Source organism: Pteropus vampyrus, unplaced genomic scaffold (genome assembly GCF_000151845.1).
Source record: "Pteropus vampyrus isolate Shadow unplaced genomic scaffold, Pvam_2.0 Scaffold26, whole genome shotgun sequence".
Taxonomy (NCBI): Eukaryota; Metazoa; Chordata; class Mammalia; order Chiroptera; family Pteropodidae; genus Pteropus; species Pteropus vampyrus.
In genome coordinates this window covers 12,168,222-12,178,216 of record NW_011888807.1, presented here as the reverse complement: position 1 = coordinate 12,178,216, position 9,995 = coordinate 12,168,222, and the positions used below count along the sequence as shown (strand labels likewise).

The window sequence follows — 9,995 nt, the reverse complement described above, 5'->3', positions numbered from 1 at the left end:
GATCTTAAAGAAAAAAATATTATCAACATAATAAATTTCTGATTAAAGGCTCATGATGCTAGGACTAGAAATACTAAAATATACCAGTCATGGCTTTTTGTTCTCAATAAGCTTACGGTCCAACTAGGAATGAAACAGCTATATATAAAGAGTTTAAATAGCACTATAAAGTAGCCTAAGGTCCCAAGAGGCCTAAAAACAGTGGGAGTGATGGACTTAACAGTAAGTGAATGGGGGGGCCTGTTGGGCAGATTTCTGGAGTTAGTGGTACTTGAGCTATATTTGAAGGAAGAAAATAGCTTTAATCAACAGATAAAAAAGAAAATTTCAGGTGGAAGAAATTGTAGAATACTCTTTGAACTCTATTTATGCAGTGGCACCCCAGACAATAGTACAAGAAATTATAATATATGTGCTTTGAAAACATTTGGATAGAGTTCAAACAATCCCAACTTCAAGTTTCAGTAAGTTTTAATTACTAAGCGCTTCTTTTAAAAAGAGTCTAGCTATAGTCTTAATTAAATGATATTGGCTCTATGTCTTGATGATTATATGAAAATATAAATCCCTTATACATAAAATGCATGTAATATTTTAACCTTTATAAACGGGCCTTCTAAATAAATCTTAGATGACAATAAAAAAAGAAAAAGACAAGAAATCAATTCTTGACTATCAATAAAAGAATTTTCTGTGTGACCAATTTCCTATTGACTCAAGAAGTTTATAAAATAATTTATGAAGATTTTGTGTGTTTTTAAAAATTGTTATCACACTTTCTTTACCCTTCTATTCATAAACTATTTCATTTGACTCTCTCCCAGTGTTGGACAAAAAATAAAAATATAGCAAAAGTTATATAAATTTACACAAATGTATAGCTTATAATATATAGAACAGCTATATTTTTGCAATGGTAATAATAATAACAATAATAATAATAACAACACATATTGAGGACTAAATTACAGCCACTTTAAATAAGTTAGCACCTTTATTCCTCAAGAAGACAATAATGACCTTATTATTGTCACCATTATATAGTGAAGAAACCTGAGGCATAGCAACACAAGTTACTTGCTTTGGGTTACAGACTAATAAGTGGGGATGCTGGGAGAAAGCTGGCTTCAGCTTCCAGAGTGTTGAGCCTTGGTACAGGATGTTTAAGTAAGATGACGTTCTTGAATCAAATCTCCTCTTTGAGTCCTGGCAGTTCTCATATCTGGCTGCACATGAGTGCAGTCCTTACAGCCTTTAACCAAATGACCATGCTCTCTCCTAACCGTTTCTAATTCAATAAATAGATCTGTCGTGGAATCCATGTTTCTGTAGTTTTCTAAATCCCCACAGGTTATCCTGTTGCACACTTCTGGGGTAGTAAACTTGTAGATTTTTTGTTAGTCTGAAGCACTCTGGCATCTAATGGTCATGTCATATACTAAACTAATTTACTATATTGCATTTGCCACTCTTCATTAGTTCACATAAGGGCAAATTAAAGTTGAATGAACCGAGACAAATATTTCCAATATTTCTTTTGATATATTTTACAATGAATCTTAATTTTGAGGGAATAAAAATGTCTGTCCTTTTTAAACAGTAGCATTTTCTTATTATGCTCATTTGTGCTAGATAAAAATTAACTTCCTATCTAAAAAGTAATCTCAATTGAACCAGTCAGGTAAACACAACACAGGAAAATAATCATATTTTTACTGAGATTTGTTATAGGACTCTAAAAAAGAAAAAGCAAACATACACCTTCTCAAAAAAGAAATTGACAACCAAATTTGCATAACTAGGTCTCTTAACTTAAAATTTTAACTCCCAGAACAATAGCCACTTAAAATCAGTAAAAAGGGATAAGTAAGGAAGATGCTAATAAACATTGACAAGGACAAACCTGTTTAAATTCAATGTTGAACTCTTCCTGCATATACTGTCGAGCTGGAGGGATAAAAATGTTAATATAAAAAAGAGCAATATTTATTTGTGGTCTGATCTCTTTATGTGGTTGCTCTAAGCAATATCAGATATTTGCAAATATTAAAAACTCATTGCAAACTTAACAGTTTATGGGTTGAGAAAAGTGATATATTTTTTGATTAAAAAATAACTTCTCAAGCAAATATCTGTCAAGGTCGCAGATTCCAAAGGCAGATCAGTGCCATCTAGTGGCAAAATAATTTTACGCATCATCCTTTCTGATCAAGTCAGTAGAGGATGTCTATGACACACACACATCTACTTTATATATACATATACAGGTATATGTGCTCTTCTTCCTAAAGATAGCTCAATATTTAATAATGAGACAAACATACAAATTTACACTAAAATAAAAGTTTGATATTCAACAATTTAGTAAAGAATGAAAAATTATGTGTATCTGAGACATAGACAATATATGAAAGATATAAGAATGTAGTTTTAATAGATAAACAAAACCTTGTACAGGAAAAGAATAATCAAATAGTTTTTAAAACTATTTAGAAGAGACTGAAGTATGTTTTCTGTGTCAATATTGTACTTAAGATTATTATAAATAGTATGGCTAACCATGCACAATGAAAAAGACTGTTTTACTGTTACCTTATAGGAAGGAGTAGAAAAAAATTGAATAAAATTTTAGAATATAATATTTAAGCTAGAGAAGAGTAGAGGTTACTGAGTAAAATACTTGATAACTATGAAATTTTATGAAAAGTTACATAATACCTCTGTCTGTAGAACCTGAATAATAAGATTTAAAAAATATCCCTCTAGAAATGTTCATGAACTGTCTTACCTTGAGGGAAAAGGAATGGACTGAATGAAATTAAGTTTCCTTTCAGGCTTTAATTGTATTAAAAGCCAAGCATCCTCTCTCATAATATATCTTTTTGGTTTTGAGATAATATGTCTGTTTGACCCAGCTGAAGTTCTGCCTTTTGTTAGTTCTTTTCTTGAGACTCCAATTAACTCTACAAAATATCTCTTCAGGGAAAAAAATCTAGGCAGAAGGATTAATTTAGTTAACAATGCTGTAATATAAAAATCTCCGTAGGAGCTTTTTCTGACCTATTCCAGGGACTCTGCCAACTCAAATGCTAGGATGATAAAAGAGCTCTTCATATCCCAGTAGAGAAGGAAAAAACAAAACAAAACAAAACATCACATCAGACTCAATTGCTCTTGGATGAATTCAAAAGAATCCAAAATAGTCTTAATGTCTAAAAATGCCATATTTTCTACCTAGAGACTAAGATCCAAAAGGGTACAGTAGGTTGACTTATCAGCAATGTAATTTTCGCAGCCTGATAAGGAAAGCTTTTATATGTTCCCATTGAGCTATCAGAAAAAAGGGAAAGCCATTCTTTCTCTCAGCCACTCAGAGGAAATAATATGGCTATGTGAAACACAGAGGTAGAATAAGACCACTCACGCAGCTTCTCTTGCCTCCAATCTTAGCCAAGATGACTTTTCTTGGCCAGCCTCTAAAACACAGAAACAGCTGGGATTTCTTTCCTTTCCCTGCATGACTTAAAACACTCTCTCTTTATGTGCACTTTGTTCCTTTTTCCTTGTATTAACATGATCAGGAAATATGAAGAAACAAAGAAATGTAGGGGACTATGATAACTCTAGCTTTTAAAATTTGAATTATTATTATTATAATTTTTTTGTCTATGGCCATGCCACTCTCAACAAGCCCAGTCTCATCTGATCTCAGAAGCTAAGCAGGGTCGAGCCTGGTTAGTACTTGGATGGGAGACCACCTAGGAATACCTGGTGCTGTAGGCTTAAAAATTTTTTAAATTATTTTTAATTGTCTCACTGATGATGCCAATGATTTTACAACTTTTAAGAAGACATTTCTATATGGACTATCCTCAGATTATACATCAGGAGTCAGATATGATTAAGAATTACATGGTTATGATTATTCAATAAATTTTACCTGGAAGACTATATAATGAAAATGTATATAATTAAACCACAACTACTAACACTTTGCACAGAAAGATACCAGAGTGTCACTGTATTCAAGTCCTACACATAGACACACACATGTGCGTGCATAAAGCACGCACATGAACACATCCATGCACATATAAACATACACATATGTGTATATACACATAAACATAGACATATTTACCTTCATATTCCTTTTTTTGATTCTGACTTACAAGTTAAAGCCACAATAACAAATTTGCAATGAAAATAATAAATATTTTAGTGATCATTTGCCAAATAGCAATTTTCACCACACAAACTATGGTCCATATTCTGAAGGATTCGACTGTGATAAAGGCTAAAAAGTAGAGTTTATGTTCACTTTACAGATGATGAATTATTAAATTCTGGGTAACAATTTCTAAGTTATTGATAATTATATGTATTCTTGTCATAATTTAATTATGTATTCTCTATGTTTCAGTGATGGCTTGACAATAGTTTTAGTTTATCATTTGAACTTTATCATTACTTTTGAGAAATATCTCCATTTAGTTAAAAAGTGAATTTCTCTCTTCTCATACCACTCACATACATTTACTACATTCTGATTTTTTTCTCTTTTCCTCTAATTTCAGCTTTATTTACTTGTTTTTGATTAATCTTTTATTATCTAGCTTCCACCTATTGAGATTCAAAAAGCTACTATTTTCCTGTCTAAGTGGCAATGTGAAGCAGCTGTGATCACAAATTGCAGGAATTAATCAATTCAGTTGTTGTATAGTATTGGCCCTTAACCACACTTTTTTTACTTTTATTTAAAATAGTTTCACTATCAAAAATAGTATTGACATCAAGAACTCATACAAAACATTTTTTTTTCAGCTATTCATGTTAATCCTACATCAGAAAACCTATCTTTAGTTTAACATGTTTAATAAGCAGGTGTATCTCCAGAATGTATATTTCTTTTTTAAGGAATTGACTGAGGATATAACTGTGGTATCTGATATAACATAAGAGTAAATGTTCTTAGAAATAGTACCCTTTAGGAGCTATCTTCTTTCCTAATACCAGGGAGTAACTTCCATTTTGGCTGAGCTTTGAAACTGTAAGTTTAGTTATTCTTTACTGTAACTACAGCTTCTTTATGTTTCAGTTTTCTCATTTAATCCCTGAATAGATTTGAATATCGGTTTAATCAGAATTTCCAGTCCTTAGCATCTTTACTTTTATCTGTTGGCTCCCTTCTTGTTTTACTTCCTTCTCATTCATGAATAAAGGCCAGTGTTCATTTGTGACCTTAACCACCTTTCACCAGTATTCTTGATGTCCTTTCTCACTTGCTTGGCAAACCCACAACTGTGTATCTGCCTGGTTCTTGGCCCTCACATCTATACTAAATTCACTGTCAACAACCTTCACATGATCCTGAATGAAGATGAGCAAATGCAATTCTACAGCAGCTCCTTCTCCTATTCTTCAGAGTTAAAACTTTGCACCATTCGCCACTTAGTCCAAAGTCTTGGCACCTTCATTTATTTGCTGTATCATAAAGGACCTTTAATTTTATAAACAAAAAGAAGCCATCACATAAAAGTGTTATCAACCTTCTTCACTGAGTCTATTAACTTGTATCTTTACTTCTATTTTTAACTCTTCTTTCTAGTAAAATAGTGTTGATTTTCTTTTCTTTTAGGTAATTTGATATCCTAAATTATCTTAAATTGAGTCTTCTCTCTCTATTTCTCCATTGGATTATATCCATTACAGACTTCTTGGGACCTGGACCTTTTGATTATATGCTCTCATCCTTTTACGCTTCATCCTACCTATAAAAAAGCTGCTCTGACAGACCCAGAGTTCTTCAAAGTTTTATTGTTTAGTAGCCAAGCAATATGGGGCAAGACAGTTAACCTCTCTAAAACTCAATATCCTCAGCTGTACAACAGGGATATAATAGCAGGATGATGAATATATGAGAATAATGGATAAGGTGAAAATTTGGCACAAAAAGTTTTTGATAAAGTTTTGCTTCTATTGTGCTTCCCATCAAGATTCAAATAAGCCTGTCCCATTGGGAGTGTGGGGAGCTATTAGTCTACCTTAAGCTCAACACTCCCTTTTCTATTCCTATCTGATTTCACTCTTCTACTTCACTATGAAACTTCTTAAAAGAAGCATTCTCTCAATTTAATCTCTGACTTGTCTATAAGCCTACTCCTTCTGGATCTAACATTCACCACTCTACTCTAATTCCTCAAAAAAAGTCACCAACATCAGCTCCTTGTGGAAAGAGCCTTATGTTAGCTCCTTTCTTGGTAAGACTTAGCAATATTGGGTATGCCTTGCTTACTCATCTCTTCTCTTTTTCTGGCTTCCATGGACTTTGCTCACTATAGAATGTCCAGCACTCAGCCTACAAAACACGTGGCACATAATGACCACTGATAAATATATATTGCATAACTTAACAAATAACACATGAATGAGAGCTCCACGGTCAATTTGGTCATTGATTTCTGCAGAGTTTTCAGCCTTATGGTTATTTTAGTTGAGAAATAGCTGACGTCCTGAATTCTTTCTAAGGCAATTTATTTTATAGAAGATTACTGGGAAAAGGCTAAAACCACATTAGTCTCTTAAGAATACTCTGTATTTAGGATGTCCTAGAAACAGAGGGAAACCCTTAAGTTTACATTATATAGCTTTCAAATCTGTTGCACTTGGTTAGAAATAGGAAATAGAAATAGCGAGACATATTTCCATGAAGGTTCACATTACACTATTTTGCAAAGTTTAAAATTTGCCCATCATTATCGATAAATTACAGCTATGTATTATAATTATTTAATCTACATTTCTTGTTAAACATATAAATTATGTCACTTCACCAATTTACAAGAATTATGTAATTAGGTGTAATTATTCTAAATAGTTGAACATTTTAAAAAATCTTAGACATAGGAAGTGTCATATCGTTTGTTAATTTGTTTTTTCTCTGTATCGACTCACTGTCTTTAGTCTCTATCACAAAGAGATAAAGGCTGGCTCAATTTGAATGGGATAAGGGAATTTTGAACTTTCAAATGACCTCTGGCTCAGGGGTCACCTATAGTAATTTTCTCCTTACAGTAAGCACATTTTTTGGCAACTTGTACAGTTAAAGTCTCTGAAGCTCATAATTAGTAAGATCAATTGCAATGATGCTGACTGATTATTTTGTACTGCTTGAGGGTCCAGCGAATTTATGCAAGACTGAGAGTTGGAAGTTTATCTTCAGATTTCTCTGCTTTGGAGACTTGCCAGATTTCTGTCTATTCCCCTTTAAGTTGTGAGGCAGTAATGTGCAGTGGTTAAGCACATTAAAGCCAAGTATTTGCTTTAAATTAATTGTTTACTAAAATGTGTGACTTTAGGCAGTCTTTTAAATTCTTGACAACTTTGTTTCTCTACCTATAAGACAAAAAATGATCATAAGGAATAACTGGATAATAATGGCACCTCCTGTTGTAGATCTATGCACATGGTAAGTACATATTACATACTCAAATCTCATATTAAATATCCCTTCTTCAGAGGCTGTCCCCGGCCAACACTTTCCACTCTTTTCACAATTTGTAAATGAGTATTATGTGTTTATTAGTTTAATATCATCTCTTTTATGAAGCTATGACTTTCCTGAAAGTAGACAGGGATCATTCTTGTTTTGTGTCAGTACACTGCCTAGCACATAAAGAATGCCACATGGATGGATGAATAGATGATGAATAATATACGCTTTCTTTCTTTTGTACTTTTCTCTTTGCCTTTCTTTTGTTTTCCCCCACAATCAGATAGTCAATATGTTTTTCACAGTTACCTGATAAACTCATTCATATGAAAGTCCTAGAGACTCTTTGACAGGATTACAAGAGAGACTGTGGAAAATAACTTTAAAAAAATTTGCAAAATACCATGTAATTGATGAATGCTATTACTACCATGTGCACATTAAAAAAGAGCAGATTTTGTTGCAATCAATCCATGGAAACAAAATTCAGTAGTCTGATGACCTGCCTAAGGGGTTGGTGACAGAGTTTTCTGGGGACTCAGAGCTCCCTCAAACCAACCTCCTAAAATTCTGCCAGGTGTGAGACTATTATGCCTGAGAGCCAGGCTTGCCCAACCACAGAGACTTGTTCTGTTGCTAAAAACATCCGCTTCACTTTCTCCCTCAGGCATCTTATGCAGCACGTTCACTCTGCTGTCCTCACTCCTCTCCCATATTTGGCACTGATTTCAGAGTATGGTTTAAACTACTTGTTCTGGTTTTGACTATTTTAGTCCACTTTCAATGTTTTTGTTCCTCACTCATCCAGAGAGAAAGTAAATACAGGCAGATCTTGCTTTTAAGTATGTAGACGACCTCAAACAGACTAAAATACTGATTATGTTTTTTTACCTTATGAAAGATTTCTTTTTTCAAGAGGACTCACACAGCAATGTCTTAAGTAATACCTGATTTGTGTGTTTTTAAATCTGATTTCAATAATATATGTTTAATTTATACAAAATTGTGTAAAAACACACCTATTTCACATAATGAATACCTTCAAGTACCCTGTGAATTCATATCATAACATTCACAGAAGCGAGTTTTGACAAGCTATAGGGCAATCTAAATGGTAGGAAAAAAAATAGAAAATCTTATTTCATGTATGCATCACCAAAATTAACATACTTTCAATCAACCACATAGGTTAATGTAAAGACACAAAAGATCCACAAAACTCAATTCAGGAAGATATTGTCTTTTTTTTTTTTTTCTTTTCTCTGCTTTAAAATACAATAAGCTATAGAAAATCTGCAAATCCTTAGTCACATAGAAATCCCCCATGTAGAACAAATACAATATGGGAAAACCCAGTAAGTTCCATGTGTGGAATCTCTTTCTTCCACTTACACAAGTAACTTCCTTTACACTTTTTTGGAAAAGTCAGCTCATAGTACTTACTGAATACCAAACTTCCAATGTGAGTATAATTCTCAACGTATTTTAATACATAAACAATCCCTGGATCCAGGCTACAAAATCCACAGAAAAGAAGAAAAATAACCAGAAGCGGCTTCTTCTTTTTTGTGACTCTGTCTGCTCTGACTTCATATAATACTTACAAAGCAGTTTTGATAACCTTTTGGTTTGATTTTCACAAGTGCAATGAGAACATGCCTATTTTCTATTTGCTACATTATGTGTCATCTGTGGGTCAGTGAGCAAACTTCTCAGAAAAGTTTTTTATTAAACTGTAAGATTTTCTTTAACCAATAAGAGATCATTTTCACGATTCCTTACTTCTTGCTAATTTTAAAGAGGGCATTTTTTTTTGTGGAAAGACGTAATGGTGGGATGTTAAATGAATGTGCAGAATGACCAGAGGGTCTATTTTTCATACTGAATTTGGAGAAACATAGCAGAGTGAGAGACGTCCCCAGATCTCTCTCCTTGAGACAATAAACTGAACATCTAAAGCTCAATAAAAAACACCCAAACCGCACACCAAGACGTCTGAGCGTGGGATGTGTACATAAGAGCTATAACAGATCAAAATCTCGGGTGTCTGGTGGTGAACTGGGAAAATAAAAGAGCTGCATCTCGCAGCCGCCAGAGCTCCCTTTAGGAAGAGAGAGAGGGGAGAAGGAGTGGCGAGTTCCCCAGACAGCCTTGTCTGGGAGAGCTGTGAGCTCCACACGGCCAGCAGCAGTGCCCAATAATCAGGGCAGAAAGTGGAGAAGCAGGGACAGCAGAAAAATGGGGATGGCATAGAAACAACAGTCGAATTTCACCAACTGTAGTTGCAAAACCGAGGCTAAGCTGCAGCCCCCATTCTCTAACCCAGACGGCCCCTCTCTTGATAATCCTCTGAGAATGAACACCGTGGAGTCCCAGGGTAATCTGAGCAAATACTACTGAAACTTTCGCTAATACTGACAGGGACTGAGACTGAGGGTAGCGAGTGTGATTAAACATCTATAAGGGGGGAAGAAAAAGACATTATTAAGGCTTTCTATAAAGC

General features: G+C 33.9%; 1 pseudogene; it reads left to right on the top strand.

Moving 5' to 3' along the window:
• Nucleotides 1–3,664: 3,664 nt before the first annotated feature.
• On the top strand, nt 3,665–3,783 carry LOC111737435 (annotated as a pseudogene).
• Nucleotides 3,784–9,995: the final 6,212 nt, after the last annotated feature.